Source organism: Hylobates moloch, unplaced genomic scaffold, assembly GCF_009828535.3.
Source record: "Hylobates moloch isolate HMO894 unplaced genomic scaffold, HMol_V3 SCAFFOLD_4, whole genome shotgun sequence".
In the NCBI taxonomy this organism is placed as follows: Eukaryota; Metazoa; Chordata; class Mammalia; order Primates; family Hylobatidae; genus Hylobates; species Hylobates moloch.
The window spans coordinates 121521475-121534013 of record NW_026652279.1 but is presented as its reverse complement, the minus strand read 5'-3'; positions in this window follow the sequence as shown (position 1 = coordinate 121534013).

Sequence of the window (12539 nt, the reverse complement as noted above, 5' to 3'; positions counted from 1 at the left end):
TTTTGATGTCATATCTAAGAAACCATTTTCTACTCCTAGGTCACAAAGATTTATGCCTATGTTTTCTTCTAATATTCTTATAATTTTAATTGTTACACTTAGATCTATGAACCATTTTGAGTTAATTTTTGTGTGAGGTAGAGTCCAACTTTATTTTTTTTCATGTAGCTATCCAGCACCATTTGTTGAAAAGACTATTCTTCATTTAACTGCTTTGGGATTCTTGTCAAAAATCAGTTGCTGTAAGTATAGGATTTATTTCTGGATTCTCAATTTAATTCCTTTGATCTGTATTTCTATCCTTATGCAATCTATCACATTGTCTTTATTACTGTATCTTTGTAGTAAACCTTGAAATCAAAAGGTGTGTGTCCTCCAAATTGGTTCTTTTTCAAGAATGTTTTGGCTATTCTGGGTTCTTTGAATTTCCATAGGAATATTACAATCAACTTGTCAGTTTTTGCCCCTAAAAAGGCAGCTTGAGGTTTTGATAGGCATTGTGTTGCATCTGCAGATTAATGTGAAGTGTATTGTCATCTTAATAATACTAAGTATTCTGATCCAGAAGCTTGGGTTGTCTTTTCATTTATTAAGATCTTCTTTAATTTTTTTCAATGACGTTTTCTGGTTTTCAGTGTACAAGTCTTGCACGTATTTTATTAAATTTATTCCTATGCATTTTATTTTTTAGATGCTTTCATAAATGTAATTGCTTTAATTTCGTGTATAAATTTCTCACTTATAGTCTGTATAAATACAATTGATGTTTGTATGTTGCTCTTATAGCCAGCAACCTTGCTAAACTCATTTATTAGTTATCGTAGTTTTTTGTGTCTTTCTTTAGATTTATGTCATCTGCAGTAGAGAGAGTTTCTTTTTTATTTCCAATCTGAATGTCTTTTATTTGATTTTCTTGCCTACTGGCTCTAACTAGTACCACTAGTACAATATCAAATAGAGCTGATGAGAGCAGATATTCTTGGTGTTAGGAAGAATTCATTCTGTCTTTCACCATTAGTTTTGATGTTAGCTATAGGTTTTTGTAGATGGCCTTTATTAGGTTCAGATAATTCCCTTTTACTTTTAGTTCACTTTTTTTTTTCATGAAAGGATGTTGTATTTTCATAATGCTTTTCTATATTTTTGAGAGACTTGTGGGGATTTTTTTCCCCTTCATTCTGTGTGTGTGTGTGTGTGTGTGTGTGTTTTCAAGATGAAGTCTGGCTCTGTCGCCTAGGCTGAAGTGCAGTGGCGTGATCTCGGCTTACTGCAACCTCCATCTCCCGGGTTCAAGCAGTTCTTCTGCCTCAGCCTCCCAAGCAGCTGGGACTACAGGTACGCACCACCATGCCCAGCAAATTGTTTTATATTTTTAGTGGAGACAGGATTTCACCATGTTGGCCAGGCTGGACTGAAACTCCTAACCCCAAGTGATCCACCTGCCTCATCCTCCCAAAGTGCTGAGATGAGCTACCGTGCCCAACATGAGCTACAGGCATGAGCTACCACGCCCGACCCCCTTCATTCTGTTAATGTGGTCTATTACATTGGTTACCTGGGCTAAAGCCTGTTTGGTCATGATGTATAACCTGTTGTTGTTTTTTGTTTTGGTTGTTGTTGTTGTTTTTAGAGACAAGGTCTCTTTCTGTCACCCAGGCTAGAGTGTTGTGACACAATCATAGCTCACTACAGCCTCTACTCCTGGGCTCAGGTGATCCTCCTGTTTCAGCCTCCCAAGTAGCTAGGACTATAGGCACATGCCACTGCATCTGGCTAATTTTTTTTATTTTTAGTAGAGACAAGGTCTTGCTATGCTGCCCGGGCTGGTCTGCAACTCCTAGGCTTAAGCAATCCTCCTGCCTTAGCCTCCCAAAGTGCTAAGATTACAGGCATGAGCCACCACACCCAGCATGTAATCTTTTTTATCTGTTACTAGATTTGGTTTGCTAGTATTTTGTTGAGGATTTTTGCATCTGTATTCAGAAGAGACATTGATCTGTAGTTTTCTTTTCTTATGATGTTTTTGTCTGATTTTGGTATTAGGATAATACTGGCCTCATAAAATGAGTTGGGAAGTATTTCCCCCTCTTCTATTTTTTTGGAGGAGTTTGTGAAGGATTAATGTTAATTATTCTTAAACATTTGGTGGAATTCACCAGAATATCATTTCTCTTACACGTTAAAGTGGTGTAGGATATTAACACAATTATTTTAGCTTGTTTTTCTTTGATAACTAGCAAGGTTAAGTATTTTCCCATATGTTTGCTTGCAAATTATCTTCACTGGTATGTATTGTTTATTCATGTCCTTTGCTCATTTTCATATTGGGGTCTCAGTGTTTTTCTTATCAATTTTAATGAGCTCTTTAGAATAGTAACCCTCAGACCATTATGGTCTAATCTAATAATTTTTTACTGTCCAGAAGTATTAATGTACCATAGGCATACAGAGGACAAGTCATGTTTTAAAGATACTTCTGTTTATAATTTTCTTGGCCAGGTGCAGTGGCTCACACCTGTAATCCCAGCACTTTGGGAGGCTGAGGCAGGTGGATCACTTGACGTCAGGAGTTCAAGACCAGCCTGGTCAACATGGTGAAACCTCGTCTCTACTAAAAATACAAAATAATTAGCAGGGTGTTGTGGCGCACACCTGTAATCCCAGCTACTTGGGAGGCTGAGATGGGAGAATTGTTTGAACCTGGTGCGGAAGAGGGGGTAGAGGTTGCAGTGAGCTGAGATCATGCCTCTGCACTCCAGCTTGGGCAACAAAGGGAGACACTGTCTCAAAAAAAAAATTGTTTTTCTCACAACTTCTATCCTGTTGGCATATAAAATTATTCCATATTTGGAGAGGGAAAAACAGGAGATCACAAATCTAATTAAAATACATTTATGTCTCTTGATGCCCAGACCAATTTTTAAAATTTATTTTATTGAATATTTTATCATTGTTACTACATCAAACTAGGTATATATGTCAGGCATACTCGAATCCATCACGTTTTATTCCTCCTGTGACTTCTTGCTGCGGGTTCCAGTCAGTGAGTTTGACTTACTGTGTATCATGCCTGAACACTTAGTTCAACATCTAATTCAACTTCCTCTTTTTCATTTCAGGAATATAACACAACAGGAATCAAAAATTTAACAAAGACATATATTCAAAAATTAATTTTGTCCACTATGCTAATAAAGAGCCAATTGTATAAAAAACGCTTGATGACCCCACTCTAGAGTCAAGCATCTGTTTAAGAAGACCAGTTGGTATAAGCCCACAGGCCTATCACACAGGCCTACCCCACAGGCCTATCATAGTGCCTGTACCTCCCCCATTAAAAATGTATCATTTGTGATTAGATCTGGAAAAGTCCTATTCCAAATATATTTTGTGTGGGTTATCGTGTGTGTGAGGGTGAATGTGGATATGTGATTTGAAATGCAAGAAAAGTAAATAAAACACAGAGATGCACAATGTTGTATTTTTGCTAGCACAGATTAGGAATCAAATTACTCTTAAAGTCTGTCTCAAGAAAGTAATTTAAACTGGCTGGTAAACAAGAGTTTTGTTGGCTCTTTGCACTGTCACCAGAAACAAAAACTGCCATTTGGGTTAGGAGATTTTTATCTCCTACTACGTTGTCACATTGGATGGGTACTGCACACAGTTGTACAACTTCTTCCCATTCCAGAACTATAGAGATAATGTCCGTGCAGACTATCTGGAGAGCAGAGAGAAAAGTTTACTTTGTTTTCGTCATTCTTAGGTTTTCCCTTCTTCTATTTTAGTCCATTTCTCTTGATCATAAATTGACACCAATCCTACACTTTAAAAATCGTCCCCACAAAATATGTTTCCATATGTATAACTTAACAAAGTATAGCTATCACTAGAAGCTTGCTAGACAGTATATTGAATACAATTCTCTTTCCCCCCAAGTTATCATTTTCATTTCGCTGTTTGAACTAGACAGACCTGCAGGCGCTAGCATTTATATCTACATAATCCTAGTACAAGTCACCTAACCTTTCTGGGTCTCAGTTTTCCCATTCTTTGTGGGATAATTCTTCCCTTTTGAGGTTGTTGAGAGGGTCTGTCAAACTTCTTTTTTTTTTTTTTAAGTAAACTTTAATGTCGAAAATGCAAACTTGGGGAAGGCAGAAAGATCACACACAAGGCCGTCACTTCACACTTGGAAGGTTGTACAGCGGCCGGGCAGAGGCGCTCCTCACTTCCCAGACGGGGCCGCAGCCGGCAGAGACGCTCCTCGCATCCCAGACGATGCAGGGGCCTGGCAGAGGCGCTCCTCACTTGCCAGACAGGGCGGCGGCCAGGCAGAGGCGCTCCTCACATCCCAGACGGTGGAGGGGCTGAGCAGAGGCCCTCATCACTTCCCAGACGGTAGGTGGCCGGGCAAAGGCTCTCCTCACATCCCAGAGAGGCTGGCGGCCAGGCAGAGGCGCTTCTCACATCCCAGACGGGGCGGCGGCTGGGCAGAGGCGCTCCTCACTTCCCAGACAGTGGGCAGCTGGGCAGAGGTGCTCCTCACTTCCCAGTCAGGGGTCTGCCAAACTTTTGCTCTCATGAAGCTCCAGTTGTAAGGCCACTTACTCATAGTTAGATGAATATAACATGGCTATTCTCTTCCGTCACAGCTGGATCCATGTTGACAGAATCGCTGGAAGATTGAGGAGTGGGAAGAAGGTTAAAACTGTTTCTGTATCCTTTCTCATTGTTACATCTTCCATGGATATTCCATCCCTTATTATATCCTAAGTCTTGACATAAATACTTAGATATCTGCTTCCTTTTTGTTGTTGTTGTTGTGGTTGTTTGAGATGGGGTCTCACTCTTTTGCCCAGGCTGAAGTACAGTGGTGCAATCTCAGCTCATTGCAGCCTCAACCTCCTGATCTCAAGTGTTCTCCCACCTTAGCCTCCCAAGTAGCTGGGACTACAGATGGATGCCACAATGCCCAGCTAATTTTTGCATATTTTATAGAGACAGGATTTTGCCACGTTGCCCAGGCTGGTCTCGAACTTCAGGGCTCAAGAGAGTCACCTGCCTTGGCCTTCCAAAGTGCTGGGATTACAAGTGTGGGCCACCATGTCCAGCCTTCTGCTTCCTTTTGAAGCAAGATTTTTAAGCTACCCCTTGAAAACTTTTCTCCAACCTTATCACTATTTATGTTTGACCTATTGCTAATGGAAATATTTAATCCAATGTCCAGGAAAAATGTAGACTTTACTCACCTTACTCACATAATAACTCAAATTATGAAAATATCTACAGTCCTGACTAAGTGTATCAACACTAGAAATAATTGCAACTAGGTCATTGCAACTTGAAATAGATAAGCATTACTGTTCCCAGAAGCCCAGAGAGCAGAGGCCAAGAGTTAGGTTCTCATACAAACTAAAGGCTTCTAAAAGCTTAACACAGGAAAGTGTTGATCAACTCTTTGCATCCAATGACATGGGTAAGTTTTATTCATCTAGGAAGTGAACACTGATGCTGTGAAAGAAGAAATTCCCTCCCTATAGACAACTTTCTCATCACCACTAAGCGATAAAGCTGTTGATAAGAGTCAATGCTGTGTGTTCACATTATCTCTTTCTACAACCGTAAGCCCTTCTCAGCATATCATCAAGAGCAGGAAAATGAAAACCTGAAAACAACTTGAAGAAAACGGAAGCACCTCATTTCTCATTATGGAGTTTAATTAACTGAAAAGTTTTCCCTGAGTTTGGTACAAACTCATTTGGCAGCAAAACCTGAGCTGATATAAGGCTGTTTAAAGACTATTTATCTGACTTAGTATGAACATTCATTCCTTTCTCCGCAGAAGTAACAATGTGGTGATTACAGGGCACAGACCTGTTGGTGATGTTATATAATATATATCAGTACATTACAGAAGGTATATACATTCGAGTACCTTTCTGAAAGCCAAGAATTCTGAATTCTAAAATATTTCTAGCCTTAAAGGTCTTTAGGAAGAAAGGATGAATTTATACTAGTTTTTCCTATTCAGGTTATAGGGAATATTTCTAGACACTTTTACTTTATATAGCCTTATACTTGGCCCATATTCCTGATCCTAGCTTCTTCCTTTCTTTCTTTTTTCTTTTCTTTTTTTTTTTGAGATGGAGTTTCGCTCTTTTTGCCTAGGCTGGAATGCAATGGCGCGATCCCCACTCACCACAACCTCTGCCTCCTGGGTTCAAGCAATTCTCCTGCCTCAGCCTCCTGAGTAGCTGGGATTACAGGCATGCACCACCACACCCAGCTAATTTTTTTTGTATTTTTAGTAGAGACAGGGTTTCTCCATGTTGGTAAAGCTGGTCTTGAACTCCCTACCTCAGGTGATCTGCCCTCCTCGGCCTCCTAAAGTGCTGAGATTACAGGCGTGAGCCACCGCGCCTGGCGGATCCTAGTTTCTTAATTTGTATCCTTAATGTATCTCATCTTAATCAGAGTACGAGGTAACTAATAATAGCTAAGCATTTAAAATGATAATATGTATATTATCATATATGTATATTCATGTGTATACAAACACACACATAGCTGCTACAGCAAATACCTTGAATTTAGTAAACACAATTGATAATGGATACTTTCACTCAACTCTCAACAACAACGCTTTCTCAACAACAAAGCTTTCATCAAGAGCCCAGGCTGCCAGCAGGTAGGAAAGTGAACCACTGAAATACCGTTTGGTTTTAAAGAGGCTATCTTTAGGCAGAGAACTCACGGATCATTCTTCCAATTGCTGAAAGTTTTAGAGGAGCCTAATATTCATACTGAAAATTAAGTTATCAAAATATTGTTTAAGAGCTTATATGTGGCATCTATATCTATGCGGATCTATGCGGAGCACTGTAAGCATTTCTTGATTGTGTTGCAGGAGTATCTTAGGTTTCTATTATGGTTTTTCAAAGAGCTGCAGTATATAGTCTCTATATTTGATTTTACGTAATGGGATGATAATAGTCACATCAAGTGTTGTTTTGAGAATTAAATAACACATTAAATGTCAAGCCCACTTCATTCCGTTTGGTATCACTGTGCATTATTATCCCCAGTTTTCAGATGGGGCCCAGAAATTGTAGGTAGCTTGCCCAAGGTTACATGACTAGTAAGTTGGAAAACTGACACTTGATCTCATTTTGCTGTCAACAGTTGTTGTTCAGTGTTATTTACATACTATTTCACTATCTAAGATAAATGATGGTACCTTTTGCCATAGCTTTTTGTAAGATGGAAATAACTCTGCTGATTTTACTGATTATTCAAATAGTACATGCTTAGTGTAAGGACAATAGCACAGATCTAAAATTGAATCAATATAAAAAAAAGTACACAGAGAAATCTCTTATTCAATCACCTAGAGAGAGCCATGTCTGAATAGGAATATAAACTTTAAGACATTTTTCTAGCTGGGCATGGTGGCCTGCGCCTATAGTTCCAGCTACTTGGGACACTGAGGCAGGAAGATCACTTGAGCTCAGGAATTCAAGGCCAGCCTGAACAACATAGTGAGACCTTACCTATAAACAAATAAATAAATAAGGCACTTTTCTATGCATAAACACATGTAAATACAATATAACAATTTGAATATAATAATAACTTATTTTATAATGTGTTTCTTTCATATAATAATATATTGTAGACATCTTTCCCTATCAATACATATATATTTTGTTTATGCATTTCAAAGTAGTTACTAAGATGCACAAAAATGTACCTTTCTACAATGCTACTTAATTTATTCTTAAGATCCACAACTAGTAGAAAAGTCAATCTGGCCAATTCATGATCAACTCAGTCACTCCTTTGTTTTCTTGGTTACTCTGGTTTGACCTAATCTCATCACTTAAGGATTTTTTTCTGTCTCACTTCTCTGTGCCTTCACCTAGGATGATTTTTCAGTAATCAGACAAGAGCTAAAAATAACCTGGACAGCAAAGAGGCTAAAGTCCTTTGGACAATGGCCTCTACACTTGCTACATCTGCGAAGAGGCTAGAATCATTCCTTGACATCTGCCTGTCTGTCATTCTTCATTCTTCATCCTCCTTATTTCAAATACAAGGCCTCTTCAAGTCTGCCCAATCAGTCCGTCTGTGCCTTCTCATCCAACACTAAACTGAAGTTGCCCTTGGGACCATTTGCTGACACATTTAACACAGTCATTGCTATTCTACTGTTAGGGGTACCATGTGGTAGTATGCAGAATAATGACTCCCAAAAATGTTCAAAATCTCATTCGCAGAACCTGTGAATGTACTATCTTACATGATAAAAGAGACTTTGCAGATGTGATTAAATTAAAGATCTTGATATGGGGAGATTATACTGGATTATCCTGGTGGGCCACATGTAATCACAAGAGCCCTTATAAGAGGGAAACAGGAAAGTCAGAAGCAGAGAAGGAGGTGTAATGATGGAGGAAGAGATAGAAAGATTCGAAGGTGCTATTCTGCTGGCTTTAGAGATGGAGGAAGGACTAAGGAGCCAAGAATAGAGGCAGTCTCTAGAAGCCAGAAAAGTCAAAGAACAGATCCTCCCTTTAAGCTTTCAGAAGGAATGCAGCTCTCTCACCTGTCTTGATGCTTAGCCCACTGAGACTGATTTTGGACTTCTGACCTCTAGAAGTATAAGATAACAAATGTATGTTGTTTTAAATCACCAAGTTTGTGGCAGTTTGTTAAAGCAGCCATAGGAAACTAATATATTAATACATACTGAACAGGAAGTTTCTTTAAAAGTCTTGCAGTGTTCCTGGGCTATACCTAGAAAAGTAAAACACAGGTGCCTTCTCCATGAATGCTCCCCACCCAAACTCATTGGATTTCTGTTGCTCCTACTCATCCCACCTTCAAAGCTTGGCCAAAAGGGTGGCAGAGAACTGTATTTCTTCTCAGAGACCACCATCCACAGTCAACTCCATTATTCTAATCTCTGTGAAAAATAAACCTGTTTCTCTGTCCAGTAAGGGGAAAAAACTGGCCAGACATTATGCTTCCAAATCCACCATTCATTTTTAACATCTCAGGACTTTGGCTTTTAACATGCAAAGACAAACTTTTCAAACTAAACATCTTTCTCTTAAAAGGTTCAGCTCTGGCCAGGCATGGTGGCTCACGCCTTTAATCCCAGCACTTTGGGAGCCTGAGGTGCACGGATCACCTGGGGTTGGGAGTTCAAAACCAGCCTGGCCAACATGGTGAAACCCCGTCCCTACTAAAAATACAAAAATTAGCTGGGTGTAATGGTGCACGCCTGTAATCCCAGCTACTTGGGAGGCTGAGGCAGAGAATTGCTTTAACCCAGGAGGCGGAGGTTGCAGTGAGCTGAGATCAGGCCATTGGGCCATTGTACTCCAGCCTGGGCAACAGAGCAAGACTCTTGTCTCAAAAAAAAAAAAAAAAAGTTCAGCTCTTACAAACCTAAAGCTTATTAAGTTTAAAATTTTATTCCCAAGCACATATTTTCTCAGTTATATTTGTCCTCTTCTTGAGTCAAGAATGCATTAATTTAACAATAGGTGGGGAGAGAATGTGGTTTTATATTACTGCAGTTTAACTCTGTTCATATGGAACTCCAACAACACTTTTAATAACTGTGGAATATTCTATTATATGGCTACTCTACTATTTACCTAATTCCTTTTTGATGAACATTTCTATTATTGCCAAGCTTTTACCAATACAGATAATGCAGAACAGAATATTCCTGTATATACATTTTGGTCAAGTATATAATCACTTTTTTAAGGGGAAAGCCCTAGGAACAGATTTTTTAGGTTAAAGTGTATAGACTATATAGACATATTTTATTTGTAATCTTACAGCCAAACTGCTTTTCTTTTTTCTTTTTTTTAAATTGGTAAATAATAATTGTACATATTTATGGGGTACATATATTTCAATGCATGTATACAATGTATACTGATCAACTGAGGATAAATATCTTTCTGACCACAATGAAATAAAACTAGAAATCAATAAAAGGGGAACCTTGGAAACTACAAATGCAGACATACCTCTTTTTATTGTGCTTCACTTTATTGCACTTCATAGGTACTGCATGTTTTCCAAATTGAAGGTTTGTGGCGACCCTGTGTCAAGTCTATTGACGCCATCTTTCCAACAGCAGGTGCTCACTTTGTGTCTCTGTGTCACATTTTGGGAATTCTCATGATACTTCAGACTTTTTCATTTTCTATTATTAATGTTGTTTCATTATCTATTATAGTTATATGTGATCAGTGATCTTTGATGTTACTATTATCATTGTTTCGGGGCACCACAAGCCACACACACCCATATAAGATAGTGACCTTAATCAGTAAATGTTGCATGCGTTCTGACTGCTCCATTTAGGGGCCATTTCCCATCTCCCTATCTCCTTGGGCCTCCCTAATCCTTGAGACACAGCAATATTAGGCCAATTGATAACCCACAATGGCCTCTAAGTGTTCAAGTGAAATGAAAAGTCGCGTGTCTCACACTTTAAATCAAAAGCTAGAAATGGGCCAGCTTGAGCAACACAGTGAGATGCTATCTGTACAAAAAATGAAAACGTTAGCTGGGTATGGTGGTGCACACCTGTAGTCCTGGCTACTTAGGAGGCTGGGGTGAAAGGATTGCTTGAGCCTAGGAGTTCTAGCTTGGTGACAGAGTGACCCTCTGTCTCAAAAAAAAACAAAAAAAAAAAAGGAAGGAAATCCAGAAATGATTAAGTTTAGTGAGGAAGACGTGTCCAAAACTGAGACAGGCTGAAAGCTAGGCCTCTTGTGCCAATCAGCTAAGTGATGAATGCAAAGGAAAAGTTCTTAAGGAAGTTAAAAGTGCTACAAGTGCTAATCCAAGTAAACACACAAATGATAAAAAAGCAAAACACCTTATTGCTGATATGGAGAAAGTTTGGGTGGTCTGGATAAAAGATCAAACCTACCACAACGCTCTCTTAAACCAAAGCCTAATCCAGAGCAAGGCCCTAACCCTCTTCAATTATATGAAGGCTGAGAGAGGTGAGGAAGCTGCAAAAGAAAAGTTGGAACCCAGCAGAGGTTGGTTCATAAAATTTAAGGAAAGACGCCATCTCCATAATATAAAAGTGCAAGGTGAAGCAAGCAGCAAATGCTGATGTAGAAGCTGCAGCGAGTTATCTAGATCTAACCAAGATCATTGATGAGGGTGGCTACACTAAACAACAGATTTTCAATGTAGATAAAGCAGCCTTATATTGGAAGAAGATGCCATCTAGGACTTTCATAGCTTGAGAGAAGTCAATGCCTGGCTTCAAAACTACAAAAGACAGACTGACTCCCTTTTTAGGGGCTAATGGAGCTGGTTGCTTAAAGCTGAAGCCAATGCCCATTTACCATTCTAAAAATCCTAGGGACCTTAAGAATTATGCTAAATCCTCTCTACCTGTGTTCCAGAAATGGAAAAACAAATCCTGGATGGCAGCACATCTGTTTAAGAATGCTTTACTGAATATTTTAAGCCCACTGCTGAGACCTGCCCAGAGAAAAATGGTTCATTTCAAAATATGACTCTGCATGTTGACAATGCACCTAATCACCCAAGAGTGCTGATAGAAATGCATGAGGAGATTAATTTTTTTTTGTTGTTTGTTTGTTTGTTTTTGAGATGGAGTCTCACTCTGTTGCCGGGCTGGAGTGCAGTGGTGTGATCTCAGCTCACTGCCACCTCCGCCTCCTGGGTTCAAGTGATCCTTGTGCCTCAGACTCCCAAGTAGCTGGGATTACAGGCACACGCCACCACACCCAGCTAATTTTTTGTATTTTTAGTAGAGATGGGCTTTCATCACGTTGGCCAGCATGGTCTCTATCTCCTGACCTCATGATCTGCCCACCTCGGCCTCCCAAAGTGCTAGGATTACAGGCATGAGCCACCGCACCCAGCCTAATGTTGTTTTTATGCATGCTAACACAACATCCGTTCTGCATCTTATGGATCAAGGAGTCATTTTAACTTTCAAGTCTTATGTAAGAAATACATTTCACAAAGCTATAGCTGCTATAAATAGTGATTCTTCTGATGGATCTGGACAACGCACATTGAAAACCTTCTGGAAAGGATTCACCATTCTAGATTCCATTGAGAACATTTGTGATTCATGAGAGGAGGTCAAAATATCAACCAATATTAATGTGGATTTGGAAGAAGTTGATTTCAGCCTCCATGGATGACTTTTAGGGGTTCAAGTCTTCAGTGGAGGAGATAACTACAGATGTGATGGAAACAGCAAGAGAACTAGAATTAGAATAGGAACCTGAAGATATGCCTGAATTGTTGCAATCTCGTGATAAAACTTTAACAGATGAGGAGTTGCTTCTTATGGATGAGCCAAGAAAGTGGTTTCTTGAGATGGAATCCACTCCTGGTCAAGATGCTATGAACATTGTTGAAATGACAACAAATAATTTTAAATATTATATAAGCTTAGTTGATAATTAAGTGGCAGGATTTGAGAGGATTGACTCCAATTTTGAAAGAAG